Source organism: Lonchura striata, chromosome 1 (assembly GCF_050655825.1).
Source record: "Lonchura striata isolate lonStrDom1 chromosome 1, ASM5065582v1, whole genome shotgun sequence".
Classification (NCBI taxonomy): Eukaryota; Metazoa; Chordata; class Aves; order Passeriformes; family Estrildidae; genus Lonchura; species Lonchura striata.
Genome location: NC_140703.1, coordinates 12,530,032 through 12,556,464, shown reverse-complemented (window position 1 = coordinate 12,556,464; position 26,433 = coordinate 12,530,032). Strand labels below are relative to the sequence as shown.

At 37.3% G+C, this 26,433-nt stretch overlaps 1 long non-coding RNA gene across 1 annotated transcript; it reads right to left on the bottom strand.

Moving 5' to 3' along the window:
- Positions 1-5,825: 5,825 nt before the first annotated feature.
- Positions 5,826-18,766, bottom strand: LOC146768593 (uncharacterized). Its single transcript, XR_014949396.1, has 2 exons — positions 15,111-18,766; positions 5,826-12,372 (listed from the first exon to the last, which is right to left on the bottom strand). It is a non-coding gene; the product is annotated as an uncharacterized LOC146768593 (long non-coding RNA).
- Positions 18,767-26,433: the final 7,667 nt, after the last annotated feature.

Sequence of the window (26,433 nt, the reverse complement as noted above, 5' to 3'; positions counted from 1 at the left end):
AGAAGTATTTATTTACTTAATAAACCCACAAGTCTTTACAGAAGTCATTGGGTTGCATGAAGTCAAGAATCTGTCTTTATGTACAGTGAATCATCAAAAATGGTTTTGTCATACACATTTTAAAAGACTGCATAAAAATATTTGCATAATGCAGTCATAATAGAGCTACTGCACTGTGATCCATCACATCAGCTCTCAAACACTCTCTGCAGGATTTTGTTATTTTTGCTGTGAAAAGAGAAAATTAATTTACTGCGCTGATCTTATCTCCCTACATGGTGCTAAAATGTACAGTGTTCATACTTTTTTTCCAAAGCTATGAATTGGAAAGTATGCTTATCCTTAAATTTCATGGGAAGAATGAAATCTCTTAGAAAGGCAAATCAATAGATTTACCCTTTTCCAGTGGAAAAATTATTACTAGAAACTGCCATTTAAGTTTGGTGCTTTGCCTGGACTGTACATACTGTTTATCACACAAAGTTAACAGCGAGATGTCAAGAAATAACTCTTTGCAGCCTAAATTTTGTTTTTAGAAAACAAATAAATGGCAACCACTTTTATTCTTGATCCAATTGAAATGTGCGTTTTGGCTTCAGAAAAGAAAAAGCTCTGTTCTCTGTGGAAAGGAGAAAGCAAATGGTGTCATAGGTAAACTGTGCTGTGCATCTCTCTCTATGGTTTCCCCAAGCTGTGAAGAGAATGTGCTGCTGGCTCTTTTGTCACAGCGTGAATCCTTACCCTATTCACTGCCATCCTCTTCTCCCACCACATATTAGTATGTGGAGCATGTTTCACTTGTTGCCCACAGTCAAGATCTGCTGTTATAAGTTGCATCTCATTTTAAATTAAGGGTCATTCAATTTCATGTCCATACTTACAGACTCTGAATGAAGCTTCATAGAAAATTTCCTTGCAAAATTGGAAGGAAAAAAAACCCAAAAAAACAAAAACCCTGAGCATTATTTCTTTCCTGCTGCTCCTGGGAAAATGAGAGACTAATTCTTGTGTGTCTCAGCCTTTGGCTTAAGAATGATGGATATGTCTGTGGCCCTGCTTCCTAGTCTGAGAAATACAACCCTTCTTCTATTACTGTGCACTTAAAGTAGATTCACTCTGGTAAGCAACAGTGAGAAAAACAGTTTAACCCTACCTTATCACAGGACTAAAAAGTATCATTACTAAACTCTCCTGGGAGTTTGCAAAAATGGTCTATGTCCCTTGAAGGAAGAAAGCTTAACAAATGAATCTTTGAATGTTATCTCTAAAACTTACTGCAAAATGCAGGGAGATGTGGAGCCTGGGCAAAGGAGAAGTCAGTGTGTCAGGGATGTCAAGTCCTGAAACAGACACAAAGAGAAAGCTGTAAACCAAGACTTGCAAAATATTTCCATTAGTTACCCCTCATTAGTCCTGTGACAGCCTTCTACTATTGTACATTTGACATTCAAATCTTTAAGTTTTGCATGATAATAATCTGTTAATTGATAATTTGTCTCATCAGTTTTATAAATGTGGTTTATTCATGAGTGTAATTTAAAGATGTGATGAACTATATTGAGTTTTAAATATCAGTGCCAGTTGCAAGCTTGTCAATCAGAAATCTGACAGTTTAAAATGCTTAAAGATGCCCTGGACTTTGATTTATTTCAGTTAATTTTGTATGTAACTGAATTGTATGAGATCTAAGAGAGTTTAAGGGACCTGCTGATCATTTAATCTGATGAAATGCATACCACAGCCCTTCAAATCGTGCTCATGCAGTGGCTCTGCACAGAGTCACAGAATATCCAGAGTTGGAAGGGATCATTCAGTGCAACTCCTGGCCCTGCACAGAACCTCCTCAAGAGTCATACCATGTGCCCAAGTGTGTTTTCCAAAGTCTTAAACTCCAGCAGGATTGGTGCTGTGACCACTGCCCTGGGGACTCTTCTAGCACCCAACCACCCTCTGGGTGAAGAATCTTCTCCTGATACCCAGCCTGAACCTGCCCTGAGACAACTTCAGGCCATTCCCTCAGCTCCTGTCACTGGGCACCAGAGAGAAGAGAAGAGGTCAGTGTCTGCCCCTCCTCTTCCTCTCCTGAGGAAGGTGTAGCAGCAGTGAGGTGTCCCCTCAGTCTCCTCTGCTCCCAGCTGAACAGACCTCAGCTGCTCCCCAAAAATCTTCAGTGCCCTGGTAATTTTTTTTTTTTTGTGTGTGTGTGCTTTTGGTTTTTCTTTTAACTAAAAGCATTTCTAATCAACCACAAGAAAAGAGTAATATCAACTAACTGAAGAGCAGAAACACAGATTTAAAATAGTATCGTACAGTACAGGTAGAAATGCTATTAAATACTGAAGATAGTACAGACAATATCAAACAAAAATAGACCCAGAGGATCCACAAGTCATAACCATGACATTTCAATTTCAGCCTTTTAGGAAGACCCTAAGTCTTTTCTCAAAGATCTTACCATCTTCAGCACACTCTTTCCTTGACTTTACAATCTTCATTCCAATATTGACCTGCAGCTAAGCTCTCAATCATTTCTCAATTTTCCTTTAAACTTGATGAACAGACTGGACTGCAGGATTCATTTAGCTCCCTTCAGCATATATATCTTCTTTTTTTCCCCCTCTGTTTTTCATTTAAAGTTTATACTTGATAAGTGGTTACATTAATGTTGTGAGCAAATTTTATATGTGTTCCTTTTGTTCTGAATCATGGTTTTATGCCAAAGGCCTTGAAGAAACTGTAGCTATAGCAGAAAGATCTGATCTTTGATAGTCAAGGTTCCATTATATCATGCTGCAAAACATCTCTTAACAATTTAGCTTTCAGTTTTGTATTGATAAGTGTCCTGAATTGATTCACTATATTTTAAACCCAGCTGAATGTCAGGCTAATTGCTATAAAAACTACTATAAAAGCAGATGTACAACATTTAAAGTACCCTAAATCTTTGGAATATGTGCTTTTGCAGTTTGCTCAGTACTTGTTCTTGGAAAGAAGTGGTCTGGAATTTGAAATATTTAAGATTTGAAATATTTAAGGTTTGAAATATAGCATACACAAACAAGAATGTATCATCTCATGTTGAAAACACTGGATTGAAACTCTGTGAGCTTTGCCCATTTCCTAAACAGATGTCATAGAGAACATGAAGTTAATCTCCATAGGTTTCTGCTCTCTGTAGAGATTTCCCCCTGCCATATCTATCAATCTCATCTCTATGAATTGCAAAGAGGCAACACTGTTCATTACATAAAAAGGGTGGGGAAAAGCCCTACCAGGAAGGGGTTCTAACTTGGCCAAGATTTCTAGGCATACTGCATAAAAATACTTTTAAGTTCTTCACTTAAAGGACAGGAGAAAAGAGGCACAGGACAGTGTGCATGTCTATGTTAGATTTTTTTTGGATTGGTGATTTTTGGTTTGGTTTGGTGTGGGTTTTGTAGGAGGGGGGATAGTTGAATGTCCTCTTGGATGAGGGCATGTTACTGACTGACGTGGGTGCTGGTTGGCAGCAGCTGAACAGGAGCCAGCAGTGCCCAGGTGGCCAAGAAAGCCAATGGCACCTGGCCTGGATCAGCAGAGGTGTGGCAGCAGGACCAGGGCAGTGACTGTCCCTGCCAGAGCTCACCCGAGGTCAGGGGTGGCTCCGTGTGGTGGAAAAGTTTCTCCTCCAACCCGTGCTTCCAAAGAAAGGCTCAGAAGTCTTCGGTTTTCCGGTCTCAAGGTAGTTTATTGCAAGTTATCTAAAAGATTTTCTTCTGGAGCTGCTGTGGTTTGCTCAGAGCTCAGGCAGAGGCACACACACACCCTGACATCCTCTCTGACTCCCGACTGCTTCTTCTCTCTCCGCCCAGGGCTGCTGCTGTCTTTTATATGGTACATTACGTGTTAAATGCTTATAGTTTTTCCTCAATGCCTGTTACCTATATTAAATGATGCTTTTCTACTCTAAACCAACCTGTGAGTGCCAACAACACCAAGAACATGGAGGTAAGGAAGACGAAGGAGGGAGGACAGGGCAGGCCCAAATCCCTCCATCTTAAAACCTCTGACCCCCATGTACAAAACTAAACCCCCCCTGTACAAGACCTAAAACCCCCCTGTACAGCACTCAAAAATTCTTCCCTCTACTTTGTGACAATTTCTACTCTAATATCAAGACTTTTGTGACTTCTTGTTCTTCCTGCAAGTTTGGTAAATCATTCCATGGTTCAAACCCAAAATCACAGCTGTTTCCAGCTGCCTGCCAGGGTCTCAAATGCTTCTGACCTGGGCCCAGAACATCCAAAAATGTCTGAGGAACTTGAGTTCCAACAGTCCCCTCTTCTGGGACCTAGGAGGCCACTTCTTAATTGCTGTGTCCTGTTCTGGGCCCCTCAATCCAGGAAAGACATTGAGGTGCTGGAGCAGATCCAGAGAGGACAACAGAGCTGGTGAATTGTCTGGAGAGGCAGCTGAGGGAGCTGGGGCTGTTTAGCCTGGAGGAAAATAGTCTCAGAGGAAACTCAAAAACTCCCTTGGAGGAGTTGTAGCCAGGTGGGGGGTTGTTCTCTTCTTCATACAGTTTGTCCCTTGTACAGATGTCTGAATTTATCCTAGTACTTCCATAATCCTATTGACAATTCACATTTTAATAATCACCTGATTACTAGGTGTATAAGTACTGGACTGGAATAAGTACTGCATTTTCAAGCTGATCAAAGGTCTCACCTGCCACAGGGGTTTAAGGACAGTCTGTAAGCATTCTCATAAAAAGAAGAGTTGCTCAGAGTTCTGTATAACCTAATTTTTGCTGATCAAATACAACTACTTTAGATACTGGAATATTTTTCCCTATTGTCTTCTGTTTATAGTGGGAAACTGTGAGGAGTGATTATAAAGGATTAAAAAAATTGCCAGAATCAGAGGTGAGAGAAGAGACTCGAGAGGTTCTCCCAGCAGCTGTCATTGGGACAATTCTCATGTAGACCTCTGGTTTTGGGATATTTCCACTACCTCCATCACTGGTAGCAGAAACATCAAAACACTGTCCTTCCAGCAATTAGAAGCAGATCCCCTGATGTATGACACAGCTATTTTTCCAAGTTTATCCCAACAAAAAACTGCCTTGAATAGCCTGCTCCTAATACAAATTACTTCCTCTGTAAGACTTTGCAGCCAAACTACATGGCAAAACATTTTGTGTTTCATTTGGAAAGTAAATGCCTTGGTTTTGCTTTCAAATGAGAGAATTATAAAAAAGATGCTTCCCCAAATAATTATCTACTGATGCAAATGGAGAAATTGCCACTAAGGTGAACAACATTAGTAGCCACTTAAAAGAATAAAAAATGCAATTTCCCCTTCTTTTGCATTTTAAAATACTGATGCAGCAGATGTCTAACACCTTCAAAGGCATGAAATTCAAGCACTAAAATGCAGTCTGAATGCTGTATTGGTTTCTCCCACCCATCCAACTATGACCAGGCTCCTGCAATTTCTCTTTCTTAAAGTAAATTTGCAAATAGGATTCAGAGAACTCCATTAGCTTTAAAATGCTATTTAGAACAGTGCGCCAAGCGTTGTGTCAGGGGTGAGAACGGGCACTCACAGGCTTGAAATGTCATTTTTCTTATTTTGTTTTTCCTCCTGCTACATGGATCACTGCTCTCTGTCTGATGGCCCCAGCGTGCTCTCTGCCATGTAGTTAACATCACACCAACCCTGGAAAGCCACTGGAGCATGCAGCTGGCCCACAGGAGTCAGGCTGGTGGCCTCTTATTAGTGTATTGCATGGCTTTGCAGATTTTCTGAATCTTGCTTATTGAGGCATCAGCCCTGCAAATATATCTCATATTTATCCCTTTAACCATTAGTCTATTTAGCCCTTCTGAAAATTAACAGAATCAACTGATGTGACAGTATGCAGAACATGTCACCCTCCTGAAGTGCTTAGGAGTAGTGGCATATGAATATGAATGCTACAGTCATTAGTGCCTGGCATTTATTGCAAATAAGAAATGGAGAAAAGAAAAAGCACTTTGAAAGAAAAAAAATAAGTAGGATGGTAAAAAAAAAGAATCCTCCTAGCCTTTCTCTTTTATTTTCTGAGATGTGTCATATTTTAATTTTATTTAATCTCAATATAATTGGAAGAAGAGAAAGGCTTAAAAAACAATTGAACTTTTACAGTGTTATTCTGTTGGCACATCTGATTATTGTTGAATTAAAAATAGAGATCTGGCAGTTATTATTTTATTTTAAATTTAAAATATGAATATATAAAGAGGAAAATGCTTGTGTATATATATACACATATATGCACAATATCTGTCTAAACACATGTATGTGCAAAGTTGGGTTTTGTGATCTTTGGCTTGGTTTAAGTCTTTTTTTTGTTTTGGACAGGAGGCTCCAAGTACCAGTCACTGGTTTTGAAACTAGATAGCACAGGTTAGTTTGCTCTAGAAAGTTATGGCTAGGTTTGTCTGTAGGAAATTAGTTTTAATGTTAAAGGAGTAAAAAATGTGTGAGAAATTGAGATGAAAAGCAAACAAGATGGACAGTCATGAGTTCAGTCCTCAGACTTATTCCTTGGTCCTCTCTTTTAAGCACTGTATATTTATTCTGGGTGTCCAAAATATTTTAAATTGGTTAGGACATTAAAGTCTTGATTTTAATACAAAACTGATATATGGCTGTGGAAGCAACCTATGGAGGCTGAACTTTGTAGTATTTATTATTATCAGAACATTATTAACTGAAACAAAAGATTGCCTTAAGTATGAATATTAATCCATTTGATTATTAAGGGAAAGCACCAGATCTGCTGTTCAGAGTTGACTGAAAATTTGTAAATCATCCTTCAGCTGCTATCTATCCTCAAAAGAAGGTGTAGATCTGTATTAGTAGCTGTGCCTCTCTTCAAATTCCAGTTTAGAGTTGAGATTTGGTTACTCATCATCATCATCCTCCATTTTTATCCTCTTGTCTGATTTCTTTGGAGATGAACCTGTGGCTTCCTTCCAGAAAAACACACTTCAGTAGGTGTCTGTTTGGTGAGAGTGGCACCTGAACTCCACACAATTCAGTGCATCCCATCAGTCAAACTGGTGCAGCCTGACATGACGGGACACAAATGAAAAATTAATCCCACAGGAAGAAGTAATTAGTCTTATAATTTCATATGGTCTGTTTGATGCTGATTATATTCAGTTATTTTCTGGATATCTCAGCTCCAAATGTATGTTCTAAAGCTTGAGTTTGCATGATAACTGGCTGTGTACTAAAGGTATAATCCATCTATACAAACTGAATAGTACCTAAATGTTTTGTCTGTGGTGTTAAAATCATCATTTTTCTGGTGTTGTCTCTTGCTTTCTCTTTCTTTCCTTTTTTTCATTCTCAAGGGACTTTGCCAGCAGCTAACTAACCCAAGCAAATAAAATAAGCCCTGTATAGCTTTACCTGCAACTACTATAAGTGACCTATTTCAATTATTTTTATTGCCCAATTTTGAAGAACTTCAGCAGAAATGATGACAAATCATCAGAAATAAAAATAAAAATGTTTATATTTTAAAACATTTAGCTTATTGTTGTATTTCCTGGGCTTGAAGCAGATGCTAGAATGAAGTCTAGTTTGTTAGTATACTTAGTATGAACTTAATATAAAATTCGCTAGTATGAACAGTACCCTCAAGCAGTGACTTGTAATCCTACCAGGTATTTCTCAAATCAAGGAAGGAAACCATCCTTGTTCTTATCTCCAAGAAATTTGAAAGTTTCAGCTGATTATGTGTTACTAGACCTTATGCTAAGAATACATCAGAAATGAAATATTTGCCAGCGATACACAGGACACTTGTTTTTGAAAATACAATGCAATTATATAAAATTATAGTTCAGAGTAGTGATTATAGAATTTGCATTTACCAAAAGGTAAGAGCACATGCAAGGCAGTAAACCTGGCACAGACAAGGGGTATCAGCTTGCTATTCTATGGATAATATTCTTTTTTCACTTTCTCCATAAGTAAACCAAAGACTTTTTGGATTTTAAATGGTAGCATGGTGAAAAAAGAAATCTATCCTGCATTGACACAAATATAAATGTTTTATAGTATTTCATGTGCAGTCACAATCTCTTTGTTCATTTCAAACTGGTAAGTTTTTGCATTGTCCAAGAAAATTCCTCCTGGTGTGTAGCAAACTGTCATACTCTGTGGTTTCATCCCTCTTAAATCACAAGGCATCAGAGAAACAAATTTAGCTTTTGCTCTGAAAAAGAGGCATCAGAGCAAAATACATAATGCATTTTGTGTGGTGTGATCATTCAGCTCTATGAGCTGTATAATTGTCCTTCAGATTTAAGATGTCTCCCTTCAAAAACAAAGCAACCATTAATTTCTTTCCTTATTATTTTTATGAGTCTTCTTTCTCACTATGAAATGTATGTAAAGAGTTCAGATATTTGAGTCTTAATCTTCAACTAGAAATAAAACCTGCAAGGATACCTTGCCAATAGCAACCAGTTAGTTTGGTATTAGATCTATCAATCTGAACATAATTGATCAATTTAGGAAAAATATCAATAATTATTACTGATATTGGCTAGAAGTGCTTCAGAGTTCTTATGGTTAAAGAGTTAAAATAAACTCTTCTCCAGCCTATGGTTTAAGAGAGAGTAAAACTCAACAGCCAAAGAATTTTGCATTTGAAAGAAAAATAAAAGTTATTATTAGTGACTAGTGTGCCTCTGACACTCAAAAGTGACAGATTTTAAGTGTGTGTGAGTGCATAAAAAAGAAATAAAGATATTTTTATCTTCCCTTTTGTATCCTTCACTCTGTGCCCCTCAGAAAAGTCTCTGTTTTTCTTGGGGAAGAAAAGAGATTATCAAGGGCAGGCCACGTTGAGTTGGGTTGGTCTGGCTGAATGCCCTGTGCCCACCAAAGCTGCTCTGTCACTGCTCAGCTGGACCAGGCAGAGAAAATGCAACAAAAGACTTGTGAGTGAGTCAGGGTAAGGGCAGGGAGAGAACACTCAGCAATTACTGTCATCAGCAAAACAGACTCAGCTCTGGGACAATGCTGTAATTACCAACCAAATTAGAGTAGAGTAATGAGACATAAAACCAAGTCATGAAACACCTTCTCCCCAGCCTTCCAACCTTCCCTTCTTCACAGGCTCTGCTTCACTCCCCTCCTCTCACTCCTCCTTCCTCAGAGATGCAGAACATCTCTTTATATATTATTTACATATTTCTTTCCCCAAAGTCTACCTAAAAATTCAAAGGCTTATTTTTTTTCTTACATGAAATCGAGATTACTGCCATTCGAGACTGTAATGATACTGCTAGTGCATATTTTGGAAAAAAATGCCTTTGCTTTCCATGCAAGCTGAAATCTCTGGCTGGCCTTGTCATGTACACAGAGAGGAGCTGCAATACAGACTGCTGTCATTGTCCTTAGCATAGAGTCGTGCATCTTGCTGAGCTGAAGGGATGTTATGAGCTGTGAAAAGGAACAGAAATAGCCAGTGATGATGTTTGTGCACCTTTCATGGATTTTATGATACATATTTTTTATGACTGATGTGTCACTGATAGATGTCTGATAATGGTTTTCTAACTTGTAGAGAAGAGGTTTGGATTTTCAGGAACCAATAACTTCAGCTGTCTTATGTAAGTTTTCAAAGTGATATAACATGGGCATAGAATTCTACGAAACACAACTCTTTGGAAGTAAATTATTTTTTAGTTTTGTACTGATAAATGTGGAAAGGCAGCTTGAATAGCAACAGTTTTGTTTCAGAGAGCAAACCCCTCAGAAACATTTGTATAAGTGAGGATTAGGCTGTGAAGGGTTTCAGTCTCCAAACTAGTTGCCAAGATTGTTATTTTCATGCTCTTGTCAGATGTGATGTTGTTTTGGGGATAGGATTTTACAAAGGTAAAACTGCATCAGCCAGAGGCAATACAACAACGAGATGTTTTAAACACTAAACATTGAAGAAATAAGAATGATTTATATATATTCAACTTACCTGAAAAACATGTTTTCTGTGGCATGTGAGCTTGCTCATGACAATTTTATAACCCAACTTCATGTCCTTTTTTTGAGTTCCCTTTGTAGAAATTCACTAGGTGTAAGTGTCAGCAATTACATCCAGTTTTTGTGAAGCTGGATACAGAAAGGTCATGGTAGATGCCTAACTCAGCCTGTGTTAAGGAAATTATTTTAATTTTAAAGTAATCACTTTTTCATTATTTATTTATCTAAACCATTATTTGATGGTTGTAATTGCTGATAGAGGAGTGCACCTTGCTTTTGTAACTACAAATATGTTTCCTTGACAGTTCTTCCTGTCTTGCAAAGCAATGAGTTTCAGTAGTTTTCCTCATTAGAATAGGAAAGAAATATTTGGAAAGTATGGGAAATATCTTTCAGATTGAGTGGGTTTGCTTGTTTGTGGGTTGTTGTTGTCTTTTTTTTTAATAGAATAATCTACCAGATTATAATCATTGTATAAATACGTTACAAAACTATTCTTAAAAAGAATACTGGCAATTAAATTCTACTAACACGATGCACATGAGATCCAGGCTGATGAATTAGGTAATTGTAGCTCTGGAAGAATTATCTTATAGCTTGACACAGGTAGAGGCAACATCAAACTTAGTCAGGGGCACAGCAGGAGGAAGGACAAATGCCTATAATGCCACTGTCAAGAAAGAATTGCACAACTTCTTTGAACCTGCTAAGACCTGTCGGAATTCAGGGCTTCCCTCTGGCAGCCCTGGAAGGTCGGGGACCCTGGCAGGGGTCAGGAACCCCCCTGGACAGAGCCCCCAGAGACACTGTCTGTGATCTCTGTCCATGGAAAAGAGTTTTCAATCTTACAGGATGAATTACCAGCTCTGAGTGTTTGATATAAGTAATAATTAAATGTGGCACGGGTGCAAAAGTAAAATTTTAGGATTCTAGATAAGGCGTCCAAAGGGGACAAGATGGAGGAAATTGGGTGTGCCTTGTCCTTTTTCTCCTTCTTCATGCCCTCCATGTTTCACTGTGGTGTTGGCATTTTTCTGTTGGTTCAGGCTGGGGACACACTGTCCAACGTAGGTGACAGATATTGGCACGTTATTGTAAATCCAGCCCAGGGAGTTTCTGGTATTTAATGTTTGTAACATCCCACAGCTGGCAGTGAGGTACAAGCTGACTGTCCCAGCCCCTCACGGTGTTTGTGTCACTGCCACTTAATACCTGCATAGCTCTTAGTTCTTGTTTCTCCTGGGAATCAGAGAAATCAGCACCTCCTTTGCAGTGCAAGCGAACAAGACACTTTATTCAAAAACTGATGTCACAATTTCCATGGTAATTTCTTTGTTCTTTATTTACCACTGCCAATCTAAACAATGACTAAGAAATATTTTAAGATCAATTTAGGTAGGAACAATATAGTCTCAAGACACGCAGAGAGACTGAATATGGTATGTGGTTGTTGAATTGCTATGAAAGTAAATCCTAGAAAAAAGCATTGTGTCTGTATTTAATCATCTATTAAGATCCACTGCTTCCTTCTTGGATATTTCCAGATCTGATTCAATTCTGAAGTCATAAACATATGTTCTTAGAAGGGAAACAACTTTGTAGAAAGCTTTTCATCTGTAGTCAAAGAAATAAATGAGAAACTCTTGAGAAAGTAGAATGGATACTTTTGATGCATGAAGTAGGATAAACATGTTGTGAGTTCATTTTTGGTTACAGATTACACAGAGGCCTTTTAGGAGGCTTCTGTCTCGAATCTTTAAGGTTTTGTGGGAGTTTTTGCTTTGTTTGTTATTACAGGCAAGCACAAAATCAAACCTCACACTCGAAATTTCTGCAAAATAATTAATCAATATCAAAGGCTTCCGATTTTTGAAGAAAAGAGTTCATGTTTGCTTAGCACTTTTAAAAACTGAAATATTTGCCATTCTTTTGGTTTAACATCTAAACATGATTTTGAATACAGGAAGACCATTTGACACTTCCATTTTTTCTCAGAACTTCTCTTGGGACACGTGTGCTCCTCAGCTTTTATTCATAAGTAGAAAACAAAAGCTTATCCCACAAGCTGCAAGAACCAACATACATGGAGGTGCAGCACAGCTCACTAAAATACTTTTCAAATATAGGGGTTTTTTATTGCTAAAACAGCACTTGACTTTCTCAAAACATTTGACTTGGGTGCTCAGAGTGATAAAGGATGCAAGGTAATGGTGCACAGTTCTATGTGGGCCTTTCAGGCTGGAAAGAGAGGGACATTTTGATCCTATGCAGCTCTTTGATTCCAATGGGAATGGCCCCATCTTATAGTGGAGAGTCAGGTCTGAAGACCCTAAAAGTAAAGACCTAGGAAAAAAAAAAAAAAACAACCTTCTGTTTTACATGGCCAAGTTTAAAACCGATCCTTTATCTTTTTTTATTTTTTTTTAACCTGTCTGTGTAATTTAGAGCATGGTTTCACATTACAGCCCTCAACACTCTGAACAACCCATGGTGCTCCTCTGACTCCCTGATGAACAGAGGCAGGAAAGTAAGCAAGCCAAAAATCAATTTTACATGACAGACATGAGAAGTGTACTCTGCACTGATTCTCTGCATCATATCATTCAGGGACAGCTCTGGTGAAATGGAAATGGCAGAAATACTAGGACAAAAATGGACTTTTTCAGTGACCACTAGCCATTAGGTTATTTTAGATTTAGCTGCATAATGTCAAGACTTTGCTTTGTTGGATGTGTTCATCAGACTTGTGGTGAAAAGGGTATCTCAACATTTGAACCAAAACCTTATTTCAAGTAAAAGATTGTGTCCTGGGTTGGGGGAAACAAACACCACAGTCTTTGGCAAGCTCCAAAATGCTAAGGGGTGCTTTTAAAAATATTCTTGAAGAATAGACATTATTACAAATGTCAGCAGCAGAGAAACATTATGTGGATACATCTATATGTTCATTAGTAAGAACATATGAAAACCAGGAACTGAACCTCCATTACAAGTTCTTTGAAGAAATACTATCATTTTTAGTGATACATTGAGTACTTTCACCTTTCTGATACCCAAGTTACCGTTAATTGCGCTGTACTGGTCTGAAAGCATCATAATTTGTTTAAACACTGGATGATAGAAAAACAATTGAAGCACCACATGGATTGTTTATCAGCTTAAAAATTGCCTATGCTTCAACTTTTTATTTTTAACCTGAGAATTCTGTATGTATTGCCATAAGATAGAAACTACTTTCTGAATACTCTGACAATCAATTACTTCTCCTCCCTGTTTTTCTAGTAATAACAAGTCAAAACATATCTAACCATAAATTGCTCCAGAATACAGTATATAAAACATTTTGATAAAGCAAGCTGCAGAAAGGAGATGTATATTCTAATAAACAGCTTAGGTGATATTCAGGATCCAAATGTCTGAGAGTTTTTCAGAATAATGAGGATTGGATCCTATAATTTTGTTTTTACAGATACCTTTCATCAATATTCAGGAGTATTTCCTTTTTTAGTTTGCAATTTGTTATCTACTTCCTACATTCTTTCCTCCTTCCTCATCTTTAAAGAAAAAAATGCACATGCAGAATAAAACATATGACCTGTAACATGGCAGCCAAATAGGATTATCCTTTCCTTTTTATTCTTCTAGTGCTTTTCTCCCATTCTAATCAATATGAACCTTAGTTCACCTTTACATTCAAATTGATTTTAGTGTGTCCAAGCTCACAGACTGGGTTTGATGGCTTCATTTGTATTTACCTGCCAGTTCCAGACAGACAGAACTCAGTGTCTCATTAAATAGTACAGAAAATGAGGTTTTTGAGCATCTTCATTATAGGAGGTGCTCATCAGTTTCTCAAAGTATTGGAACTGGTGCATATCCAATAGGAAGAAAAGAACCAATTTACCAAAATCTTGAGATCTTCTCCTTTCTTAATGATCTTTTCTATCCTGGGTTTCAGCCATCTCTTGCATAGAATCTACATGAAATTCTGACTTTCACTTTTAGTATTAGCCTTTTTGCCTAGTAGATTTCCTAATGCAATCATTACTCTGTTGTTTTAGGATAATGCCTTCTTTCATGAAACAACTCAAATTCCACACCTATTCATCATTCCGATGTCCAAACTGGAAATGTTCCTTTTTCAAGTGCACATGTTTTGGAAAAAAAAATTCTTTGTATTCTTACAAATTAGTTTTATTTTAATGGAAAATAATACTTGTTTATGCATATCTAGCTAATTAGAAATGCATTTATTGTTCAAAGTTCGGACTCAATGGTCTTAGAGTTTTTTCCCAACTGAAATGATTCTGCCAGAGCCTGAAAATGAAAAATTGAAAAGATTGAGTACACTGCATGTAATATTTGTGTTAAGTGAAATAGGCATACCCATGTGCACAGTATATCAATATTTGTGCCCACATGAGAAGAGAGTTACTCAGCTGGGAATTACTTTTACATCATGTGTGGTGTGACTTAGAGAGCTCTTCTCTTTTGATTGTACCCACAGCAAAATCTATTTAATGTCTTCTCTTTGAGAGTGTACAGGAAAAGTTGCTCATGTCCTAAGGACAGTAAATCACAAGTGTCAGTGAAGCTTGGTGTTTTCATTAAAATACAGATCACAAAATTTTATCTGTCTTTTCCTCCCCCCTGGAATCTTCCAGGCAAATCCAAGGTGTTCTCCAATGGCCTAATGAGATAAATGCTTGTAAAACACAGTCATTGGTTTAATACCACATGCCATTAAGACTAAGTAAATTTCTTACTAGAGGACTCTCCCCAAAAACCTCAAAAAACTAAAAAAACAACCAACCAAAAAAAAAAAAACAACAAACCAAAAGCTCTAAAGAACACAACAAAAGAACAACAACCCCTCCAAAAAAAAAAAACTAAAAAGATCAACCAACCAACCAAACAAACATAAAAAAAAAAAACAAAAAAAAAACCTAAACAAAAAACCAAGCAAATGCAAGACCCCAAACCAAACCAAAAATCACAACAATTTGTGAAACGAAGTCATTACTCTGTTTGTATCATAATTTGATACAATTTGATATTGACAATATTCTTCCAAATCTCACCCTTGGTCTCTGACAGTAACATATTTGCTGTTTTGAAAAGTGGCTCTGTAGGTTTGGTTGCCTTGTTCTTCTTTCTTCTTGCAAATGAGCACTGCTTTATTTTAGCAACAGACTCTAGATTTTAGGATGTCCTGGATTACTCTGATGTGTCTTTTCCAAACTCTCATGTCCTCTGTTCTAGGGCTGATACCACTTCAGGCCTTTCACTGTGCCTCTTTCTCCTCTGCCTTCCTACATTTCATTTTCTAACAATAAACAAGGATGCTTCTGGATGGAAAATCTCTGTGAGAAGATTTTATTTTTTTTCCCCTAATATCTGTAATGACCTTCGTTCTGCAAACCTTCCTGAAAAAGAACAGCCAATCACTCAGCAATTAGGTGAAAAGTAAGAAAACATTATTGTAACTTTTTTACAAGTTCAAATTTTACCTAGTCCAAACTTTACTGTGGCAAAACTTCCATTGTCTGCAGAAAGTGTTGCGTATTTTTATTTTTCATTAATTTATTATTTACTTCCGCAATTGATTTTGTGTTACTGTTGGGACTTGATTCTCCTCTCTCTGTTGAAAGACAGGAATTTCTGTGAGGGTTGATTTTGACTTATGATGGGGCAACTAAGAAGACAATCAAAGTGAAATAGTTCAGCAAAATTTATTTGTGGCAAATCAGTCTTTTTTTTAGTAAGACATTTTCTTCTGAAGTGTCTGTTACATCTGTGTCTTCAGCAGAAAGCTCAAGCTAAAAATTGTCAAATTGTCTAAGTTGCACAGTTTCTAAAGTGCCAAACTCTACAGTATCTTACCCATTTTAAAAACTTTCAGGAGAAGTTTTGACAGGTGATTAAACTGATGCAGACTTCAGAACACTCGAAATCTGAGACACAAAATAACTAAACCTGAAGGCTTGAAAAGAGTGATAAATTTCAATGTTCTTTCACTTCCTAGTTTAAAGTAGATGTATTGTAAAATACTTAAATCCTGGCAGCTTTTCTCAGTGATGTTTGGAGTGGTATGGATAAAAGTGTATCATTTAAAACTCTTTATCTGGAACATCTAAACAATCCCCAAAGTTTTTCCTTCTGAGGGTGTGCTGGTTTAATGTTAACTTCTTTCATGGAACTGTATTTCACCCAGTAGAAGGGAGATATGGGTAACAAAAAAAAAAATCAAAAGGCACATGTCTGTGTTTTGGGGTTCTTTATCTGCACAAATGTAAAGTAACAGCTCTTTTAGAGAAAAAAAGTAAGATCATTAATATTGTACAGGAGAATAAACAAGGGCTGTAGTTGATGGTCATTCAGGATTATGACAAAGCAGGCAGCTAAGTGCTTTAATTTGTTTTGTAAACTATGAACGTTTTTATAGCTCCACAAGAGATAAATAGAAAAAGTCTTAACTAGCTCAAAGCTTTAAAAATATAGAAGAAAAATAATTGTCATTCTTTGTGTTTTCCTGATTTTCCTGTGGAAGATTTAATAGCAGTGCATTTCACAGCAGGATAGCTGGAAATAGCCTCACTACCCAGAGAACACTTGTGAGCAGTGAAGCCAAAAGATTTCACCACCTGATTCTCTAGCAGTTTATTAGGATTAAATGTTCAGTCACTTGCTTGCACGTGATTATGAGATGAACTGGGGTAGGCTATGATACATGCAGGCAATTTTCTTTCACCTAATGTCAGCAGCAGTTGTGACAAAACTAAAAATGTTCATACTAAAAAGTATCTTTAAGTTTATACACATTAAGTCTTATACCAGAATTTCATTTTTCATAAGAAATGAAATCTTGAAGAAGAGGAGGAATATTAGCTGGAGGGTTTGCTTAGCTGAGCTCTGAAAAATTAAAGAGCTAATTTCTTCCAAAAGAATCTGTCTTAGGTGCATCACACAGAGTACAATTACTTACCTGCTCCTTCTGAAAGGAAAGTTATTTTTCAGTTCATACCACGAGTTAGGTATTTTCAAATCACCATCATTATCTAAAAGCATTTGACAAGGAAACACGGAGTCTGCTGTGCTACCTCAGGGACACAGGTTCCTCTGAAGTCCAGTTTGAGGCTTGTATAAATTAGTGTAATAGCAAGTATGACACTCTTTAAATCTCAGTAGGTATGGCCTTGGATGTTTCATAATATTTGAGCATGGCTGTGTGCTTCAAAAAAGACAAATTCTGTTTGTTATGCAATACAGTGTGTGCTTGCCACTTGCATCATCATTGCAGCTGTAGAGTGCCAAAGCAAATTCCTCCAAACTGATTTGTACCCACGGGTTTCATGCTGGGTTTACAAAACTTGATCTGTAAATAAGGTCAGGTGTCTGAACTTGATATGTGGCATGTTTTATATTCTTTCTGCTTCAAAATTCACATTCTTGTAGATATTCTGATCATTGCATTTCCTTCTTTTTTTCCCTCTAAGCCCATTCAGTAAATCATAGGAATATCCTGACAGCTTTTTTATTCCCCTGAAGTCTTCATATTACCAGATAAACTTTTTCTTTTGTGCTAGCTTAAGTTATTACTAGTTATTGCTTAGTTTCCCATTTCTGCAAAAATGAAATTCTTTATATTAAACTCATGACAGAAGAGTAATAGGTGAAGATTCCGCACAATTACTTTTAAGAAAGTTTTGAAGTTGATTTAAACTTTTGGGAACCAACTAAACTATGTGAAATACTACTGCTCCACTTCCATTTTATTTTCTTGCAGTAAGAGAATTCAAGTTTGTCAAAATATGTGAAGCAGCCAGAAACTGATAGAATTCAAGAAAAGGACTTCTTATCAAGACTGGGCATTCTGCTATACAAATAAAGTTTAGCATAATAAAACATGGATCTGGTTGTACCAAACATTGTTCAAATTAAATCAACTTCTTGAAAACCATTCTGTGCTTTTGTATCAGAGTGTTGATCTTATCTGCTCAACACTTGCAAATCTAAATGTGCAATTCCAGAAACTTTCAGCCATGATCTAGCAAGATCCAACAAAATATTTATAACATTTCCACAGAACTTTATCTTTTAGAGATATTTGCTGTTTTGAACTCAAAAAGTATAATTTCATTTTGAGGATGCTGAAGGAGACTGATTGTAATTATGCATATTTGGAACTTCCACAGCATGGCTGTACCTGGCTGGATAAATCATCCATACATGTTACTCAATGTTGATTGACTAAGCATCCACAAAATTCCAGTGTCCATTTCCTAAAAGTCTTTGGCACTAAAAGTGATTCTTGAAATATCATGATTGAAATAAAACTTTGAATGAATTGAAGGTTGCAATGGATTTATTGCTGATCATAATTACACTTTTGTTTTGTTTTGGTTTGGTTTGGTTTTTACATGAGGATAGCAAGACATACAAAAGGACTTTTGATCTCTTAAGAGAGCTTTATTAACATATAGAGGACCAGAAGTTGCTGGGCATGGAAGGGTGAAATGAAAAGTTTAAAATTCTGTTTCTTTCTTTCCATTGCTCCATTGCTTCTTTGCAAAATACTTTTTTTCATTTGGTCAGGACTTCTGTTTGTGTTGGGAGGTTTTTTCCCCAGGTGAGTTTTCACAGATGAGATGAGCTGATCTAACTTCTTACTGACAAAAACAGAGAACGTGTTACCCTCTTGTCTCACTCTCAGACTGATTCTGGTTATTACTTAACCCCTATGTGATCTGGTATAACAGAAAGTTAATTTTTTCTTTTTTCTTGTTTTTATTATCTTTTTTCCTTTGGATAATTTAATTTTTCCTCATTTTAATGAGCTAAGGGACAAGAATGCCATCCTGGCTTGCAAAAGAAAAATGCATAGTGGTTCTCTGCTGGTAATGATCCAAAATTTACTTTCTTGCTTATTGAAGATCCAACAGGCTGAAATTGTTCCCCTGACCTCTCAAAATACCTACAAAACCAACCCCTTTTCCCTAAGCCTCCAGAACTCTAAAATACTTAATTTCTATTCAGAAGAAACACTCTGTCTTGATTTTTGTGTTCAGAAAGAAATAACAAACTGTGTGCTATGTCCTTGAACTACAGGACACCTAATGAGATTTCTAGTTCTGGTCCTTCGCACACCTCTTTTTCTGTCATCACAGATTGTCTCATATATTTTAGCTGTTTGGCCAGTGAGAGAAGTGTAAGAGTATTTAAGAAAGTGTAGTTACAGATTTTAGGATGTAGTAATAAAGGAGTCAATCATTTGCCCCAAACCACAAAGCCACACACCCAATAACTGTAGCTCTCAAGAACAACAATAGTGGAAAGGAATATATTTGAGTCTCTAAAAGAACAATGGTTCAGTCCATGTGTCCAATAATGGTGAAGCAGGATTCTGAATAAGAAATGTGAACTGCATATATAGCCCTGGAAGGTGTATTTAAGATAAGAACCATTTTGTGAAAAAGGGTGGAAAATTAATGCAGACAAAAGTGGACAGTGATTTATTAACAAAAAAAAAGTCTTACATTTCTGCTAGAACATGGAATATGGAGTACTGGATAGGGCATATATATATATATATATATATATATATATATATATAAGAGAGATGAAACAGCACACCAGTGAGAGTCATAAATGTGTCCTGCAGGTTTATTTGGTCTCACTGTTCCTAAATTCACTAAATAGGAGACAAAATGCTCCTACCCAGTTTACAGAGGAAGTCCATTGTATTGAACTAGGTTTCCCTGAACCTTTTTGTTAGATGTGATAATGGACTTTACCCTTCTTATTGACCTGGCAGTAAAAAATGGCCACTCTCATGCTGTGAGTAAGAAACTTTTCCTAGAAAATAGATCAGAGGCCTTTTCAAAATGGCACCAGGGAAGCCGCCAGCGAGAACTCCCCCAGCACTCCTCCATCATTAAGATGCTTTAAGCTTCTGGAGCAGGAAATATCACACCTGTGAAAACATTTTCAGCCAGCCCAACAAGTGTTACAGCCATTTCAAATGGCTGCCTGTTCTGATGCTGGCAGATTGAAGCCCCAGGAATGGCAATTCCTGAAGTAAGCAGCAATTTTGGGGTGATTTAAGACCTCACAAAGAGGGTGAACACTAAGACAAGTTGGCAGCTGTGCTCCAGACTAGAATACATAAAACTTTGTAGCTCTTAGCGTGTGAATACCTAAGTAGCTTTGGCTATTATGCAGGAGGTTCTCAGTAGTAATTTTCTGAGGCACCAAAGGTACCAATGTGTTGCACAAAAACAACACCTCCTGTCTCTTGGGGATCCATACCAGGGGCATCTGCTTGGCCATTTGTTAAGTGTGCCACAGTGCCTGTGCCCCCAGGCAGCAGATTCACAGCTGCTTTGTTATATGAGGAAATTTAAATTAATTTTGTTGAGACAAGAGGATGGTTTTATTTAGTTTGTCCTTGATGTCATGCATTTTGAATTTGAGATCCTTGCCTCTTTGTATGGAGAGGCAAATTACAGGTGTTTGCACTCTGCAGAAAACATTGGGACTCTAAGGTAAGGTGGTTAAAGGTAGAAGCTCTGTCTTGAATAGACTTTGTTTTTTTAATCATAAATATATTAAAATATAAATGGAATGAAGTATGAAATATGAAAGATAACAAGAACACTGAATTTAGTTGAAAAGAAGGGTTCTTGTGCAAACATATCTCAGGATAAATATGAACTGAGAAAAGCCTTTAAAGGCTATGTCAAACTAAATGTATAAAAACATTCAAAAATTTAAAGAGTCTATTTCTGTATTTGTTACTCCTTTCATTTACCTCTAGTTAAGCAAAAGGTCCAGTTTGTTCTTCTTTGAGACAAGTAAAAAATAACTGTCACAAAAAGAGTTGCACATATTCATGACTCAAGAAGTTACTCCTTTTTGATTTTTTTTGCCTGTAGACTCTGAATATATTCTGAAAGACAGAACCCTCCATGCCTCTGACATACTGTTCCTGGTCAATGATCCTTATTTCTAGTCAAAGAATAGGAGAACTCGACCCAGTAAAAAGGAAGTAATACAAACTCTCCATAATACAGTTTTGCATTTCAGAGGGGAGCAATCTGTTAACCTCTTAAATTTTTCAAAAATCTCCATTTAATATGCAACTGGGCTAAAACTTAAATCTGCACTTCTGGACTCAGATCATCCTGTTGATTCTCACCCTCCTGCATAATTCTCTTCAAGAATGGAATTAGCTGTGCTTTCAGATCTTTAAGAAGCTTAGTGCCACAGACAAGGAGCTGTAGTGCACATCACCAGATGTCCACGCTGCTTTCACAACGGCAGCAAAACTTTTGTGCCTAATTCTTAAGTCTGTAACTTGCTTATAATGGGACCTGAATATACATTCTTTGACACATCCATCATCATCATGTCTGAGCACCAGGTACAAATCAGCTTTGTTATCAGAGAAAAGCTGTTACAGAGGTGGCAGCTGTGGCCTGTAGCCATCTCAGCATTTTGATGTGGATGTGGGAGTTTACTTAAATTTCCTCTTAAGTTAAAGGCTACTGGATAAAGATGCCCATTGCTAGGCACATCTTTCTTTCCAAGGAAAGGGATGCAGTGAGATTTGACAGCTTTTAATTTTAACTGTAGATGTGTAAATGTACAAGTGGCAGACAGCCACCCTAGACTGCAGCACAGGACAGCAGTGGCTTTTGAGAAAGCTGCAGTACATGTTATGGTCATTAAAAAATGCTTTCATCGTCTTATTTGTTGGAATCTGTGGTATTGATGATTCTGAGATTGTAGAAAGTCTCTGTCTTTCAGCCCCACTGCCAAAGCAGAAGCCATAATTGGTCTGTGCTGGTTTCAAGGTTGTTTATTCTGTTTATCTCTAACATGTTCTGCTGCTCTGCCCAGCTCTGTCCTGCAGGGCAGCGTGTGGGGCTCTGCCCTCAGTGGGATGTTACAAACATTAAATACCAGAAACTCCCTGTACTGTATTTACAATAACGTGCCAATATCTGTCACCTACGTTGGACAGTGTGTCCCCAGCCTAAACCAACAGAAAAATGCCAACACCACAGTGAAACATGGAGGGCATGAAGAAGGAGAAAAAGGACAAGACACACCCAATTTCCTCCATCTTGTCCCCTTTGGACCCCTAATCTAGAATCTTAAAATTTTACTTTTGCACCCGTGCCACACTTAATTATTACTTATATCAAACACTCAGAGCTGGTAATTCATACTGTAAGATTGAAAACTCTTTTCCATGGACAGAGATCACAGACAGTGTCTCTGGGGGCTCTGTCCAGGGGGGTTCCTGACCCCTGCCAGGGTCCCAGGCCTTCCAGGGCAGCCAGAGGGATGCCCTGGATTCCCACACTTATTGGGAATAAAGATGGAGAAAGTTTTGAGCAGAATGCCAACTAATTTCTTAAGGCTAAAGAAAAACCTCAGGACACAGAGAAAACCTCCAGACTGTATGTTCAACTATTTGCTGCCTGTGGATGCAATGCTCCATAACCACAGAGAGCACATAAATTATGAAAGCCTTTGTCTGGGACAAGGTGTTTTTTTTTGTTTTTTTTTTTTTTTTTTGTTTGTTGGTTTGTTTGTTTGTTTGTTTTTTGATGGGAGGAACACAAACTGAAAGAGGAAAAGAAATACCCTTAGTTTTAACGTATGCACCATAACTTCCAAGTATAATTGAGAAACAGTAACAGCAGTTTGGAAACAATCTGAGTGGGACTGGAGAGAAACAAAGTGAACCCTTGATGCTCGGCAGAGTGACAGCAGAGGGCACCAGTGGCCTGCATTGGAGGAAAATGGCTTTTTTTTTTTTTTTTTTTTTTTTTTTTTTTTTTTTTTCCCCTTGTAAATTGTCCAATAAATCCTTGTTTGCTTTTACCAGCTTAATGCAGAAAAGCCAAAGCAATATGTCCATTTTAACAGATTCTTAGGGCTGACTCTTTGGGGTGTTCCAGATATGTGCTTGTATGCTTGTAGCAGAAAGGCAGCTTCCACCATCTGATGCCAGACAGAAACAAGAAAAATGTCCAAACTGTTGTTTGTCAAAATCTATTGCTCACACATTTGCTGAAGGTTATCTATTCATAAAAGTTTGTTGTTTGGGAATTTTTAGCCTTTCACCTCCCAAGAAAAAGTATTTATTCCTCATAGAAAATATTCTGTGCCCTATATATCAATAATTTAAAAGTTTTAAAGACTTGGTAAATTGTGGTTTATGTGACAGTAATTTTCATCTAAACTAGTAGTAACAGAAGAGAAAATATTAGGCAGGGGAAATCTATGCATAAGTTCCTGAACTTACACTTTATAACTTTATATCCATAAACTGAAGGTGACATGTTTGCAAACAGTAAAACCCACACAGATTATTCATTGCATTTATTTTGTATTAATATGCCTGTTTGAACAGACAGCACAGGTATTTCTGCTTGTTGTGAAGACCTAATGCCCCTGAGACTGTCAACTTCCACCAGGTACAAGGGATCAGTGGGATGGGGGGATCGGAGCCGTGTAGGCATGTGAATATTTTTAATTTTACCATGTAAATATTATATTGTATGCTTTCATGATATTAAATGTTACTTATAGGTGTATGCATATGTATTCTAAATAGTTAAAAATTATTGTATTGTGCTTATGTGGATGATGGTGAACTGAATATCTCTAATGGGATGAGAGTAGGGACAAATACTTTGCAAATAGCTCTGATGCGGGTTAGTATTTAGACATGTTCAAAGAATAATGAAATCATCAGCTGCTGCCAGACCAAGGCTTGAGAGAGGAATAAGTAAACCCACTGGCTATTCACTTGGCTTAATATTATGTTTATTATTACATTTTCATATTTGTTTATTGGAAATAGCCATGTGAAAGTAATGACTTGATGACCAGTCTTAATTTCCTGGAACTCTCAGGCACCTGGTCTCCAAGGATTTTGAAGCTGGAATGCTCTAAATTTGTAATAAAATACCCCTTTAATTGGTAAGCACAGAAAACATTACTTTTATAAATATTTTATAAACTGAGATGTTTCATCTATTCATTAGACTCTAGAGTAATATATGTTCATTAGCAGAAGATGAATAACAGCATTTAATATTCTTTGTTTACTACTGAAGGTCACATGGAAGAATATATTAATATATAAGTTGTGACCTTCACGTTTTGTCTGTTTTAACAAGAATGGGCTTGTTTGCCTTTATGGTCAGATCTGTGTTTGATTTTCAGCTTTAATTAGCCCAATTAAATTCACGCTCTGTGACAGGCAAAATGCACTATGATTGACAGGACTGGTTTGGTGACTTACAGTTCTTGTTCAAAAAAAAAAGAAAAAAACTATAATTTTTAAGAAGATAAATATTTGTTCACATGCCAGATAATAAAATTATAAAATACTATTGCGTAAAAGAGTTACTATTATCAGAAGTAATCAGAAATAGGTATCAGAAATAACATCAAAATTAGTTTTCTTTTCAAATATGTACCTTAATAGGAAATAACAGTCATACAAAGATAAGGGAACAGTTTAGGTCTCTTACTCTGCGTATCTCAGGAGTCGTGGACACACTCCAAGCTCACAAAGCTGTTAGATAGCACAACTCTGTTTAAAATTGTATGACTGATAAGTGTATTACACTTACAGCTTTCAGGCATGATTTCACAGAACAGACAGCAGGGATGAACAAAGAACAACTAGGCTGAGAAGAAATGGTGCTTAGAGCCCATCAAAAGCTGAGTTTCTCAGATTGGCTTTTGAAGGGAACTGTGATTTCCAGAAAATCATCATTTTCTTGAAAAAAAATATTCTGTGGTTTATCTTGGGAACTGGAGTTTAGTCATACTACAGCCTATAAAAGATCCAGGGAATCACTGTGTTCATTAAAATAAAAAAACAAAAAAGTTATATTTTTCTTACTGATTTTAAAACTAAAAGAAAGTGAAAATATCAGAGATTCCTCCAGGATGCACACTTACATGTCTGATCAACAGCAACTGGAGAAAAGTCTTTCCAATAAGACGTTTAACTTTGTGGAAGATAAAGCTGTGGCTTACCTGCTACATGTAATATATTTTAGTAATAATATAAAGATCTTGCCAATGTGATGCTCTGCTTTTTTTTTTTTTTTTTTTTTTTTCCATTTAGGCTGTGTTTTTCATTTCCCTGTTTCCATAAAGTATGGTCTAAAGAGAATTCCTGTGTCATAAATGGGTCAGACTACATAATGGATTTAAAGGAAGTCTCCTCCCTTCCAAAAACCCCAGCGTTACTTTAGCATGAGAAGACACAGCCTCAAGTTGTACCACAGGAGGTTTAGATTGGGTATTAGGAAAAAATTCTTCACTGAAAGGGTGGTCAGGCATTGGAACAAGCCCAAGGAAGGGGTGGAGTGCCCATCCCTGGAGGCATTTGAAAGATGTGTAGATGTACTGCATAGGGACACGATTTAGTGGTGGGCTTGGCAGTGCTGGTTTTGCAGTTGGACTCGATGACCCTAAAGGTCATTTCCAACCTGAACAATTATGTGATTATATGGTTGTCACATATCATCTTTTAATATAAGCTTCTCTTTCCCCATTCCCCAACCCCCAGCTCTGGTGTCATACTGCCATCCTTCTTGTTCAAAAGCAGAGCACGAAAAACATGCCAAATCTTTATCCTGATGATAAACTTGATTTCCCCCCTCATTTTAATGTTGTACTCTAAATGCAAACACTGAATATTGTCTTCCTTGCACTACCATAGCCCATCCTCATGTTGCAACAATAAGGTGATGCCCCCAGAGGAAATAACAGCATAAAGCCTGGGATCATTCTGCCATCAGTATTTCTGGGGTGAGACTTGAACTGTGCCTTACCTTTGTGGGTTTGGCTTAAATTGCATTAAGTCTACTTTCTTCTGTGAAAAAGCACTTTCTTCTTCTTTGCATAAATGTGGGAATCCAGGGCTTCCCTCTGGCTGCCCTGGAAGGCCTGGGACCCTGGCAGAGGTCAGGAACCCCCCTGGACAGAGCCCCCAGAGACACTATCTGTGATCTCTGTCCATGCAAAAGAGTTTTCAATCTTACAGGATGAATTACCAGCTCTGAGTGTTTGATATAAGTAAAAATTAAGTGTGGCACGGGTGCAAAAGTAAAATTTTAGGATTCTAGATTAGGGGTCCAAAGGGGACAAGATGGAGGGAATTGGGTGTGTCTTGTCCTTTTTCTCCTTCTTCATGCCCTCCATGTTTCACTGGAGTGTTGGCATTTTTCTGTTGGTTTAGGCTGGGAACACACTGTTCAACGTAGGTGACAGATATTGGCACGTTATTGTAAATCCAGCCCAGGGAGTTTCTGGTATTTAATGTTTGTAACATCCCACTGAGGGCAGAGCCCCGCACGCTGCCCT